A 13686-nucleotide genomic window follows, 5' to 3' on the forward strand; every position below is an offset into this window, starting at 1 on the left:
ATGTCATTATAACTCCTGGTAATATTAACCCTCGGTAGCTCATAAAAATAGCTGATTGGTTAGTCTGGTTCATGAGGAAAGGAAAGGAAAGGAAAATAAATTTAAATTTAAATTCGTACAAAACTGAATCTATAGAAACTCTACAGTTAAAACCTGTCTCTACATTTGATATTCTAACAAATGCCGATCTGAATTTTATGTCATGGCGTACATTTGACTAGTTTAACACATTAACATGAAAAATATTAATCGAAAATAAAAATAAACATGCAAAAGAAAAGCGAAGAACAATCAGTGGTGTTCATTGTGTCAGTGTTTCTGTCCTACTTGCTTGACATGTAATGTCAGCAATATATTTTAAAGTTGAAAAGGTCGTGTGCCACCAGAGATTAACAGACAAAGCGGGGATGAAAGTGAATATCCTGGAAAGCCCTGTTGCTATCCGTAGTGCACCCCATAATCTCCATCTAACTTAGCAGCTGTGTTTTGCAGTAAACATCAGTTGGCAACTAAGAACAAACAGCTTAAGACCGAATCAGTGAAAATAGAGCCACCGCCATCCGTGACAGAAATGCTCTGGGAGTTTGAAGTAGAAACACAGAGCAGGTAGACCTGCCACTGTGAAAACAAGGATCTTTTTCCGATGGTCTGGTATTTTTCTCTCTCCATCCCCCTTGTTAAGCGTGTGTGTAGGATATATACCAGAGTACCAGACGCTGCAGCCTTGAGTCCACCAATATCCTGTAAACCCCCCTTTAGCATCTTGTCAAACTCCAACATGTGTGTCCGTGTGCACATGTGTGCAGTTCAACAAGGGGTGACATTGTGATTGCCAAGACGATATCATGACGCCCCCAAGGCTTGTTACTAAGGTTACGAGAGAAAGGAAATAAAAACAAACATTTATTAAACACATAACAGACAAATGACAGACCCAGGCTGTCGATGCATTACTGGCCTCTCATTCTCTCTGTGAACTTTACAGCAAAGGAGTCTTGTTTCAGTTAGCACTCACAGAGCCGGTGGGGAAGTCTTGTGCTGCAAAGATGCAGGACAGGATATGCTGAAGTCTTCCTGGACACTTGATCGGGGCACGTGGGTCCGTCGGTAATCCGATTTCCTCCTAATTTGTGATGTCTAATATATTTTGGAGGAGACCTACTTCCTGAATGCATTCTGCTCGCTAGTTTTTTCCTAATGGATAACATGTTATTTATTTGTTTACCACATAAAGGCTTCAGGAACAGGCTATAATAGATGGTTGGATAAGATCTCTCCAGCTTTGTTCGAGGTGTTTTGGGTTTTGAAAGTTTTATGTAACTAAACCCATCATGTTTTCTGAAACTCATCCATAGAGTTATTGTGCTTTATTTTCATTTTGTCAAAATGGATAAACCGATCACGTATAAAATGATCATAAGTTCTACAAGCACGAGGCGTCATCATGATTAAACAGTCCCAGGCTCACAATTTAGTTGAAAGTCATAAAATACAATAATTTAATAAGTTTTACAAGAGTATTTTTCACATAAATTGAGGCAAAGAAGACAATAAATCAAAAAAGCCCCTTCATACACAGAGGGCGCAGAGTAGCTCAGCAACAACTAGCTTTCTCTAAGTCATTTTTTTGTTTCATGTATACTGGACGACAACGACGCAAGCAGGAAAAGTGTAACGTAAGGCGCAGCTGTCAGACGTCAGATGTGGCATCTTACATGAGTGTCAAACACACAATGAAAGAACATGGCAACAATCGATCATTCCAAATCGCCTCATGCAACGTTTGACTGTTGATTCAATTATAAGTTTGGAAAATATCTGTATAAATAAAGTTTGTTATCATTATTTTAGTGATGAAAGTCAAACCACTGGAGCTCCAGATTGTAAAGTAGGTTACAGAGCTTGCAGGGTGACTGCAGAGGGCTGGAATGCAGGCCTGCTGTGGCTAGTTAGCCTGTCTCAGTTAAGGCAGCATGCAGCACAGTACATAAAGTGCAGTCTTTGCTGATCTGCTACGCGGTCTGTTCTGTTCTGGTTTCCAGGATAATCAGAATGAAAGGATGAGGGGGTTGGGCGAGAGCAAAAAGGCAGAGTTTGTTGCTTGGGGAAAAGAATGTGGACAATATCGATGGGACGGGAAACACACGTGGGGTTCCTGGTCAGTCCAGCCAGATACATACAAAAGTGGCAGAAAAGTGCAGGTGCAATCGAAACAACAGGATAAGAAGGATGGGGATTCTTTGACGCATGTGGGAGGAAAAGTGAGACAAATGTCAACGAGGAAAAACCTCAAAGTCGTGAGATGCAAACTGTTGTGATTCCCGAGATCCCCCCTGGTGACTCATGCTCCGGCAGAAGGATGTGACGCACGGCTCTAAACTTTAAGGAGTTCTGAGGGTGCAACGTGATAATGGGAACGTGTACTTCATGCCTTTCACTGCAGCGGGGTTGAGTCTTCCTCTCTCCATCCATCACTCATTCCTCCAAGGCAATATCTGCCTCCGCTTCTTCACTTGCCTCTTTCCTGCTCGCCCTCCCTCCTTTAATTGCCCTCGCTATCTCCCTTTGCTGGTTTCCGTCCGGCTGCGTATTTCACAGCTGTCCTATCTTAAGGAGGGACGGCAGAGAAATGGAGAGGGAAGAAAGGAGAGAGAAAAGCAAAGCAGTGCAAAGAAAGGAGGGATGAGTTGAACCGACGTGCCGGCAGGCTGTACACATCCCTCTTGGGTTGTTCTTTTGTTCCCACTTCCACTAAAAGCACACGGACCACGCTGCACGTATGCATGCCTCACTCTTTTTCTAACATGTACACACACACACACACACACGCACACACACACACACATTAGTGTTCAATTTGTCCCTATGGGAAAGGAAATGATTACTTTTTCTTTCTTTCTTTCTTAACCCTGCTTCCTGCACTTACAAGCCATGTTTGTTCTCTGATAGCTGTCTTACGTGTTGACTGAAGATGGCGAACAAAGTAGTTTATCTAAGATGAATACGTGCTCTTCTTCCCACCCTTCTATGATGTCATTTGGCCTCAGGGGTTTAGCAGCGTATTTAACAGCAATGAAGAAGAAGGAAGCAAGTTGGATGGTGACTTTTTTCCTATATAAATATCTTTCTTCACAGGAAAAATATATCTATACAAAAGAATTGAAGTACTTTTCAGCATACAGTGTAATATACAGATTTGCTCTGTTTTTCTTTCATCTTTACTGTTTAAACCTATAATTAACCATGCTCCTACATGTAACTCTACGTGTTAACATTTTAAAATGTCCTCCTTTATGTTCCACACAATTTAATCTGGATTAATGAGTAAAGAATCCATGTACAATTTGCTCATTATTGATAGCCTATAATCTTCCCCACTATAGAGAACAGAGTTTATTTACTACTTAAAGGTAATTTTCTTTGAATTCCAGTTTATTCATTCATTTTAGTATATGCTTTAATAGGTGGAGCAGGTGTACACAGACACGGCAGCATGGCCGCTGATAAGTCAAGTCTTTAATGAGACTAGAAAGCTGGCTGACAGTTTACAGCTCATCACTACAAAAACCTGGAGGAAGAGAAGAAGATTTGTCATGTTGGATCATCAGTTGTATCTTTACAGCCAATGTGGATGACACACTGTGGATGTCTGTGTAGGTGCTCAGTTATCCAGGTCATGGTTATCCAAAGCTGTTTAAATCAATTCACTGGACTTTTGGAAAGTTACTTGAAAACTTTTCTCTCATCCAAGAGGCTTCATCAGTTCTGAACTGACATAGCCTCTTGGATGTCTCTTCTTCTTCTGTTCTAATCAATAAAACTATAACTTTTCCTCACTGGCAGATCAGGATCCATTTAAGATCTCCTTATATTTGACAAGGAAATTATATCATCTCATCTCAGCTAAATATTTGTAGCACTGTTAAGTCTGTGACCCAATCTGGATTCTGCGTCTGTCTCTCTATCTGGATCACTTGTGCACAGTCATGGAACATCATATTTCTATGTCTGATTTTTATTAATTATGTTGTGATCCAGTATCGACATTTTTACCTGCATGAAGCTATTAATTTTTAAACTGTTAAACTTGATGTAATGTTTGTTTTCGATTAAATTAAAGATTAGCATTAGCCACCCAAAGTTGATTTGAAATAAAAAATGTTGAATGTATTCCGATTCTTCTTCATCATTACTAAATGGTCCATTTAACAGAGATGATGATTAACTTAGTGAGCATTTCCAAAAACTGTGTGTGTGTGTGAATATGTGTGTGTGTGTGTTTGTGTGTGTACGTGCGTGCGTGCGTGCGTGCGTGTGTGTGTGTGTGTGTTCACCAGCTATAATCCTGGAGGCCTTAGGGAGGTGCGCACACATCCAAATATCTTCCTGTTGCTTCCCATTAATTCCACCTGTATACACTGGGAATGAGCCCCCGCTGGCCCTCACCCTTCCTGCCTCCCACTCCTCCCTGACTTTAAATCCCCAGATGTAGACTTAACTGAACACCCAACGAGTCGAGGCTGCTCTCCTCCGTTCTTCGCTGCACACTGTGTTATCTAGACAGGACTCTGAATATTATTGTAATAGCAACAGTGACGATGAGCCTTTTTATGAATCAAAATTTGAATCGCCTTTGTTGTAAGACAGCTGAAACACCCCGGGGACGCAGCAACGTGATATTCATTTAAATTGCAACCAGGGTTTGAGATCACATCATCAGAATTTATACAGCATCATTAACTGGTTTCCACTGTTGTCGGATCTTCTTTCAGTCTGCAGGCCAACCACAGGAACCACAGGGTAAAAAATCAAAATGTCACTGCATTTAACTTAGCAACAAGCAAACAAATCCATCTCTGGCAGACATTATAATGCATGACTGATTGTTTTTGTGCTCTAAAGATACAAATCACTCAGTTTTTGTGGTACCTTGCAACATAGTGTGAAAAAACATCAATAAAAGATGTTAAATGTGATGATATAAAAAAAAAAAAAGCAACAAATTCACCCGTGATTGTTCAGTCACAGAGATAATCATCTAATTTCTCAAATCATTCCTCACATATTGTCATTCTTCACCAGCTGGTCACATGTTATCAGCTTCTCCCGCCACCAACTCCCCAGGATAAAAATCATTTAGCCGAGGTTAAGAGATGTAAAAACCTCCATGTAAATCTTCAGTTTTAGCCTATCATGTTTCTATTGTTGCTTTAACTACGATTCTTTCAGTGCTTCTAGTTCTTCATGCCATTGTCGCATGTGGCCTCCACCTCACGTTCACCGGCCAGTTCCTCAGTCCCCTATCAGTCTCAGCCACATTGTCAACCCCCACCGTCACTGGTCTTCAATAGATTTATCTTACTCCAAAGATGCCACACCAGACTCCAGGTTCATTATGACATTCACTTTGAGTTTAGAGGATCAGTAGCTTTTAGTTGAAACAATTAAACTATGGAACAAACTTCCCGAATCCTGAGGTGTTTTTTAACTTTCAACCCATTTAAAACAGCCAAACCTGTGAATAAAACTGTTTTGTGCAGCATTTCCATAAAATCAAAATGCTTCTCATCTATTTTTATTTCTTCCTCTTAATTTAACCTCTATTTGATTTTATTTGCATTTTGCTTTGATTGTCTTTTATTTGCTGTTTCGTTGGGTCCTAATGCCTTGTTTTAATGGCTTCTTATGTTCTTAATGTATTTCCCTTTAGTGTTCTTTAAACCCTCATTTTGAATTCATTCTATGCCTCTGTAGACCGTCTACATTGTGCTCTGTAATAAACTCGCTCAGCGCAGACGTTCTTCAGTCACGAAGGATGTCTGAGAGACTGTCTGACAAACTTATTATCCTGCTGCAATGAACAACTATTATGTTCCTGAGTGAATTATATAATGCTAAATTCTTCAACAGCAAAAGAGTTACCCTCGGCTGCTTCTGATAGATTCATGGTGGAAGGTGAAGGCTTTTAGACAAGGGCGTGAGAAAAAAAATACTAGACAGTTCTTATTCATATCTTTTATTACATGCAGTCCATTTTGTAAATGACACCGATTCCTAATATGGTCATACCTAAGGAGAGGAAGCAGAGAGATCTGAAACGCTGTTCCAGGCATTTCTAATTATTTATTCCCTGTGAAGCTCAGACTGTGTTAAGCAAGTTAGACACGAAATAATGTTGAATTATCTTCCAGATAAAAGTGTTGAATCACTCTCCTTGAGAGGGAGACTGGTGGCGTTTCTGCTGGCGGCTGATATCTGAAGTGGGCAGGTGTGTTGCTCACAATTTAGACGTGTGAAGGGCTAAGGAGGTTGTTTATTTAAAAGTTTTAGACAAAAAATTTACAAATTGTTCCATTAATGATTCAACTTTGCAGCTGAGTGTGAAAAGAGGCTGCTTCTAAATGGGGTGCATGAAGTAGTGAATAATTGAGTTTGGACAAACAGGCTGGTTTTTTTTGCTGCTCTGATGTCTGATCCGTAATTGAGTGAGAGAGAGGGGATCATGGCGTTTTAACATGTGCTTGTTAAGCCTCAATTATTGAGGCAGGATTCAGAGCGCTGTGGCACGTCTAACCTTTTGAACCCGGCACAGACGCACTTGGCTTGCATGCACACTGGCATACATGCACTTGCATGGACACATGCTCCATATGGCGCAATAAACCTTCTGAACTTCAGACACACAGGCAGACGGATGCACATGAATAGATAAACACGTATAAAAGGTACACCCGTAAACCTTTTAGACATAATCTTAACGGAGGATTCAAATTGAATCCTTGATGAGGGTGTTTCCTGTCTTATTTGACAGTCAATACTGCACATGGTTTGAGGGCTGAAAGCTGAAGTCATCTGATCCTCACGCATTTCAATCAGTAACTTATTTGTGACTAATTTAGCTCAGAGTTCTTGGGAATGACAAATGCAGCCCTATGGGGACACGAGCCAGTGTCAACTGTAGGCTGTAGGATGGAGCTACCAGGCAAGAGGGCAAGAGGAAGACCAAAGAGAAGGTGGATGGATGTAGTGAGGGAACACCTGAGGGCCATTGATGTTAGAGAAGAGGATGCAGAAGATATGCTGACATGGAAAAGGATGACACGTTGTTGAAAACTAACGGGACAAGCCAAAGGGAAAAGAAGAAAAAGTTCACGGGAATAGCAAATAACCGTTTTTCTCTATTTTTACAGGTGTTTTGGGGGATTTTTTGCCTGTAATGGGAAGGAGCAACTAAAGAGGAAACAGTAATTGTGGTGGAGAAAGTGGGGGGAAAACGTAGCAAATGGCCTTGGGTGGAATCGAACCTGCTGTGTTTCCGTAAGTTCCATACCATGGACAAAATCATATAGTGTTGGGATGGTGCCAACAAAAGAGACAGGGAAAACAGTAATAAAACCAAGGTGACTCGGTTTTCAGGGTCTAGGAGTGACATTGTGAGGGCCAAACTATCATTGGACGATCATTTTTAGGTTCAAGGACTGCGAGTTGCCTTCATAAAGGTGTGCACTCTGTCTAGAACTACATTGTCAGTTTGTGTTGCAAGAACTGTATTTCACCAGTAGACAAGTCACAGTGCACTGAGCGAGCACAAGAGAGTTGATTTTGTGTTGCTTCATGCTCCAAATGTTTCCAAGTTATGGTCCAACCATTTCTGTCTACATTTCTGTCAAGTAGGGCTGATCAACATTTAAAAATTGACACTGGTACCTTTGTAAAGACAACCCCTTCCATTTCATGAAATTGCCACCACTGCTTTCCATTTAAATGCATTATTTCCATCATGATTGGGGGGCTGACACAGCCAGAGGGAATGTGGGAATAGCGGGGGAGAAGACCAAACCTGTAGCCTCCATAGGGTTGTCTCCAAATAAGTCATACAGGAATTTATGTGGAAAAATGTTTACATCAGGTCTGTGTGAAACGTGATGGATGACATCACCGCACCATGAGCTCCACGTGTCGTACGTCTGTCTTGTCTCATCACGTCTCACAGAATCGCTTGTGATCAGAACCGCATAAACAGACTCTCTGTAATGTTTTGCAGGTTTCATTTGGTCAGTATCAAGCTCACCTTGATATTTGCCTTACAGCTAACGTTAAAGCTAATAGGCTTCAATGTTCAGACGAGCTGTCTTCTGAGTAAAAGCAGTCAATAATCAATAATTACTATATAGAATATTTAGACAGTACATCTATAATATACAGTGTATTGTAAAAAATATATAGACTGTATACTATTGCAAAAAAGGCCTCTTGCCTGTTCAGGCTTGCAGTGGGCCCTTTTCTGATGTCTTCTGTCCCATGCTGGACCCCAGTCCCCTGAACCAAACCAAAGAACACAACGACAATAGCAGGGAGATAGTGGGCTCATAAACACACGCACAGATCTGATGTCAGAGACAGAATGGGTAGTAATTAGTCATCAGCAATAAGTCCACAGGTAGAAGTTTTATCTGTGTGTGTTTGGTTCTCATGACTTTGCTTGACACAATTTAAGAGACGGAAATGTCAATAAAGCTCAAAGGATTTTGGTATGGTTTGAATTGTAGTGTCTGATGACACATCTCGGCACAAGCGACAGTGTCACTTGTAATTTCAAATAGTCTCAGGGTACAAAAAACAAGGCACAGGCCCGTCTAAGAGCTTTGGAAACACTCCCCTGTAGGAGCCCTTTCTCAACACATCTAATTCATGAAGGAAGACAGATGAATATACTGTACAGCAGTGGTCCCCAACCTTTTTTGCGCCACGGACCGGTTTCATCTAAGACAATATTTTCACGGACCGGTCTTCATTTGCTCGATAATCGTTAATGATGCCAGGACAGCTGTAGTCTAATAATAAATCATCCGCAGTGGTTTTATGTAAAATGTAGACATCAACAGACAATAAACAAACTTTGTTTCATAAATTGATAATCAACATCTCTATTTCGTCTCTGTAAACAAAATAATTATAAGAAATAATTACATTACAAACTCGATTCAAGTGACTGCACTGATGAGGTTTATTTTGAAATTTCGTGACTTACAATCAGTGCATTCAACGCAGGAGAAATACTGATCATTTCCAATAGAAAATAATAGTAATTACAATAATGAGAATTAGTGGCTGGGGACCGCTGATCTAGGGGTAACGGGAGACAATGACACCTGAGGTGTGTACCATATGTCTGGTCTACTCCGCAGTTTGGTTTGGTTTTCGGTCACAGCAGAAAATCGCTTCACAAGGACAGGAGGTTGGAAATGGAAGCAGGGTTTTCGATACTTTTTGGGCAATCTCAGGATAATCTGCCTTGACTTTAATCCAGAACACTGGTTTATGGGCGCTTCATTGTGTGTGTGTTGATAACCTGTCACGTGGCCAAGACCCGTCAAGCGGGACAGACGCATGAATTTGTCAGTGCGTCGTTCCACACAGACGTCACTTTTCAAATTTAACGTCTTTCACACTCCGAAATAAATAAAACGGAAGTAGTGTAAATACTTTTTTTTCCTGAGCGGCCTGGTACCAAATGACCCACGGACCGGTACCGGTCCGCGGCCCGGGGATTGGGGACCACTGCTGTACAGCACACAATAAAAAGAAAAAACTCAGATAGCTGCCAGGTTGCACAACATGTTAAGAAATAACTCTTCTTCGGAGGGAATCACCGCCTCCGTCCTTTACTGCATTCAAGGCAAGACATAAAGTGATTGAGCAAGAAAAACAAGAGCATAAAAAATAAGCACTGGAGATAATTGGGATGTCATAAAGCAGAGATGCAGAGACACTAAAATAAGCCGCTAAACAGTCAGAAATATTTTGTAAGTCACAGGTCGTAAAGTCGTGCCCAGACTTACCCATGACAGACAGTATGTGTGTACATGCACACGCCAGTTCCCTCTGTGGTCACGCCAAACAATGCCTAAAGCTCAGCCTCGGGCGGGGTCTCAAAGGTCATGATCTCTATGCCACTTTAGAAGGTCATTCAAAGTTCATGACACAAGCCTGACCATATTTGGCTGCTGGCTCTCTTAAAGGCTTAAAGCAGAAATTTGAAATGATAGAGCGGACGGAGAGAAAATACAGTAACTGGAATGTTCATTGGTTGCAGCTGGGCATCATTCGTTGGAGCAATATGGACCTGGGCTTAATGCAGGAAGCGTGTGTGTGTGTGTGTGCCTGTTTATAAGTGTGTGTATATTCGTGCATGCGTGCATACACATGTGCATACACATTTTTGTATTTATGTGGTCATGCGTGTGAGAGGAGAGTAACGAGGTACTGGGTTAATGCAGACCAAAGCTAAGACATTTCCAGATACGTGTGTGTGTGTGTGTGTGTGTGTGTGTGTGTGTGTGTGTGTGTGTGTAACAAAAAGTATGCAAGCTCCTGTGTGCCTGTCTGCTTGCATGCTGGCATATGCGAGAGCGGCAGAGATATTCAGGCAATATGAAAAAGCTTACCATAAGCTGGAAGTATGAGGTCGGAGAGTTTTAGCCAGGCAGGAGAGAGAGTCGCAAACTTCAGTAAGAGTCTCACTAGAAAATCAGCTTGGGTTTGTTTATCGATAAAGACAGCTACTCTGATATATTCATTGTACACTTATTGTCTTATGCTAAATTATAAAAAATGATTATTTCTTAATTTTATAAGTCAATAGTAATTATTAATACGTATGTGTATAAAAATATTAAATTTCCATATGTTAGTGCATAGAAAAGTTAAATTTGTATATATGTGTGTGTTTAAACTTCATCCTTTTCAGAATGTAAATTGTTTTGCATACAAAAGTTTGTTGGTTTGACTGTGGAATATGCTTTTTAATGAATTTTGTATTTTTTTTTCTCATTTATTTACATGTTTTCACTCATGTCCTAAAAAAAAACCTATACAGTTTTGTATCTGTAAACAGGGCAAGTTTTCTGTTGAAAAGCTGATTCAAACTGATGTGTGTGTTGGATGTGTAGCAGCACATTTGAACAATGAGGCTGAAATGAATTATAAATGCATCCAGACCTACAAAAGCACTCAGAGAGCGCATACCTCCGCCAATGCCATGGTCACTAATCAGCTGTTACATCACTGCATTCTGGGCGTAACAAACACAATGGCCATATTCACTCTGAACTCAAAAGCGACATACATTTTCCTCGAATGTATTTTCACATTGACTGACTGAGATGTGACCCATATCTGAGACCAGCGTGAACACATCTGGAACATGAACCCACGTGTTGATGAGTAGCACATTCCTCAAATGCAGGTTTTTATTCTCATGTCGTGGAGATACTCCATCAGCTGCTTCAGCTAAAAGGTAGAAACAAGATTTGATTGAAGTAGTCAGTTTACAACCGTGTGTGATTCACCATATTTGACTTTTATTGACAAAAACATTGATTGTCTGAAAAGCGATTTGAATCCTGATCTGCCTGTTGACACTGATGTTACATCAGCATGAATCAGATCTGAATTAGGACCACCTGTCAAAGTAGCTCAAATCAGGATCGAGATCAGATTCCATGTGATCGGCGATGTTAGAAGCACATCTGAGTCACGTATCAGATTTGGAACACGTTGGTCTGAGGTGTGAACTCAGCCAAATCCATGTCTGGTTGATGATGTCACATCTAACTGGTGCCAAATTAAACAATAGCAGATAATTTCTTGATCCAAACCTACTTCTAGTGTCTGGTAATAATAGTAAGTTATCAACAAAATTATTTTCTATTATAAAAAATATAATATCCATCTAGAAATAACTTCTTATCATTTAGATAGATCAATAGATATGTACTTTATTAATCCCGGAGGAAATAGCACATATCCACTGCTCAGGCATTACATAATGAATAAATACTGGATAAAAAAAAAGAAACACTGACACCAAAGGACATTTCACAAGGCATACACTACACTAGTAGACACATGTAGTATTAACAGGACATATGCTAAATTATCACCAAAATATAAACAGCATAAAATTAAAATAACTAGTGCTGTCAGGCGATTAAAAAATTAGTCTAATTAATTCCGGAATTTTAATTAATTAATCTAATTAATCACATTTTAATCTCATACCTGCTAAAGGCCCCCAAATAAAGAATTTGAATTAAATAATTAATAAATTAAAATAAGCCTGAGTCTCAAAAAGGCACATAAGCAGACTCTCAATCAAAATGAATACTAAAGCTGACTCAATACAGCAATTAAAATGAATAGTTTAACATGCCTCTAAATAAGGCAACATCACTAGCAAGATACCAACAGGCTTTTCCTTTAAAAGGGTAAACTAACGTTTAACTCTGTGTGCTTGACATGTTTTGCATTTAAATGATACGTTAGGCTGGAGCTGCTTCGGTGATATGAAAATTCTCTTTTACAAAAGGTACAAATAATAATAATAATAATGGATTCGATTTATATAGCGCTTTTCTGGACACTCAAAGACGCTTTACATCGGATCCATTATTCATTCACTCCTCATTCATACTTGGTGATGGTAAGCTAAGTGTGTAGCCACAGCTGCCCTGGGGCAGACTGATGGAGGCGTCTACAGCGCAGATTGGCAGAGTAGAATCGCTGTGTTGTTGTTGATAGTCCCGTCTTTGTTCTTTTTTATAAATAAACTTTCCACCCAAATGTCCGAGTGGGCTTGCCTCGCTCTCCTGTGTCGCGTCCATCTCTGTTGTCAGTCACCCTGCTTTTGACTAGTGGCGCAGGTAGGAAGTGACGTCACTGCAGCCTACGGGTCACACAATGGGCCAAATTTAAAATGCTTGCGCATTGACTTGCCACTCACGATTAATTGCGTTAATTTTCATAGCGCGTTCATTTGTAGCGTAATTAATTAATCTAACTAACGCGTTAAAGTGACAGCCCTAAAAATAACACACATAAAAATAAAAAGTGCAAGTGAAAACTAGCAGGAGGCCCACATGGTGGGTAAGGTACACCCTTCTTACAATGTAAGGCGTCACTATCTAATATCACATCTAATATCTAATTATTATTATTTTGTTTCAAGTATCATGAAAAATTTTGGGATAAAATAAAATAAATAAATAAAGGCTCTATCTCAGTGAAATATGATCCAGGTTCTGGATCCATAAGCAGATCCACCTCAAACTTTAATTAACTTCATCCTTGGCTTAAGATCCACTCCTGCACAAAATTTAATCAAACTCAGCTTTTTCATAAATCTCTTGGACAAACAGGGATACAAACAAACACAGGCGATCACGTGACTTCCTTCAACTCTGACTGGTGGAGATAATCATTTGTTTTATAAGCCTGCTGATGTGCTATGTAAAAACATGTCCGCTGTACAAACGCATCATACATCATACAAAATAAGCTCCACTGTTGAATAATTCAAAGCGCTGTCATTGCTCTTGAGGAGGCTATACTTCATTCTCTGCATGCCTTTATCTTCCTCACACAGACGTACAGTCTTCTCTCCTGCAACCTCATCCCTCCTCTTCCCCTCGTCTCTCCCATCCATCCTCCAACCTCATTTTTCCCCAGTTCTCCTCCTCTGATTCTCCTTTCCTCAAATCCCAGTCAGAAGATTTGCAAAGCAGCACTTTCTGTGTTCCAGTAGCAATTCCTGGAGGGCAGTCAGGCAAACAAACCCAGTGCCCGCTGCATGACTCACAGAAAGACGGCGACGGGAAAGACGGCGAGAGGGAAGGAGGTAGAAAT

The sequence above is a fragment of the Antennarius striatus genome, chromosome 6, assembly GCF_040054535.1.
Source record: "Antennarius striatus isolate MH-2024 chromosome 6, ASM4005453v1, whole genome shotgun sequence".
In the NCBI taxonomy this organism is placed as follows: domain Eukaryota; kingdom Metazoa; phylum Chordata; class Actinopteri; order Lophiiformes; family Antennariidae; genus Antennarius; species Antennarius striatus.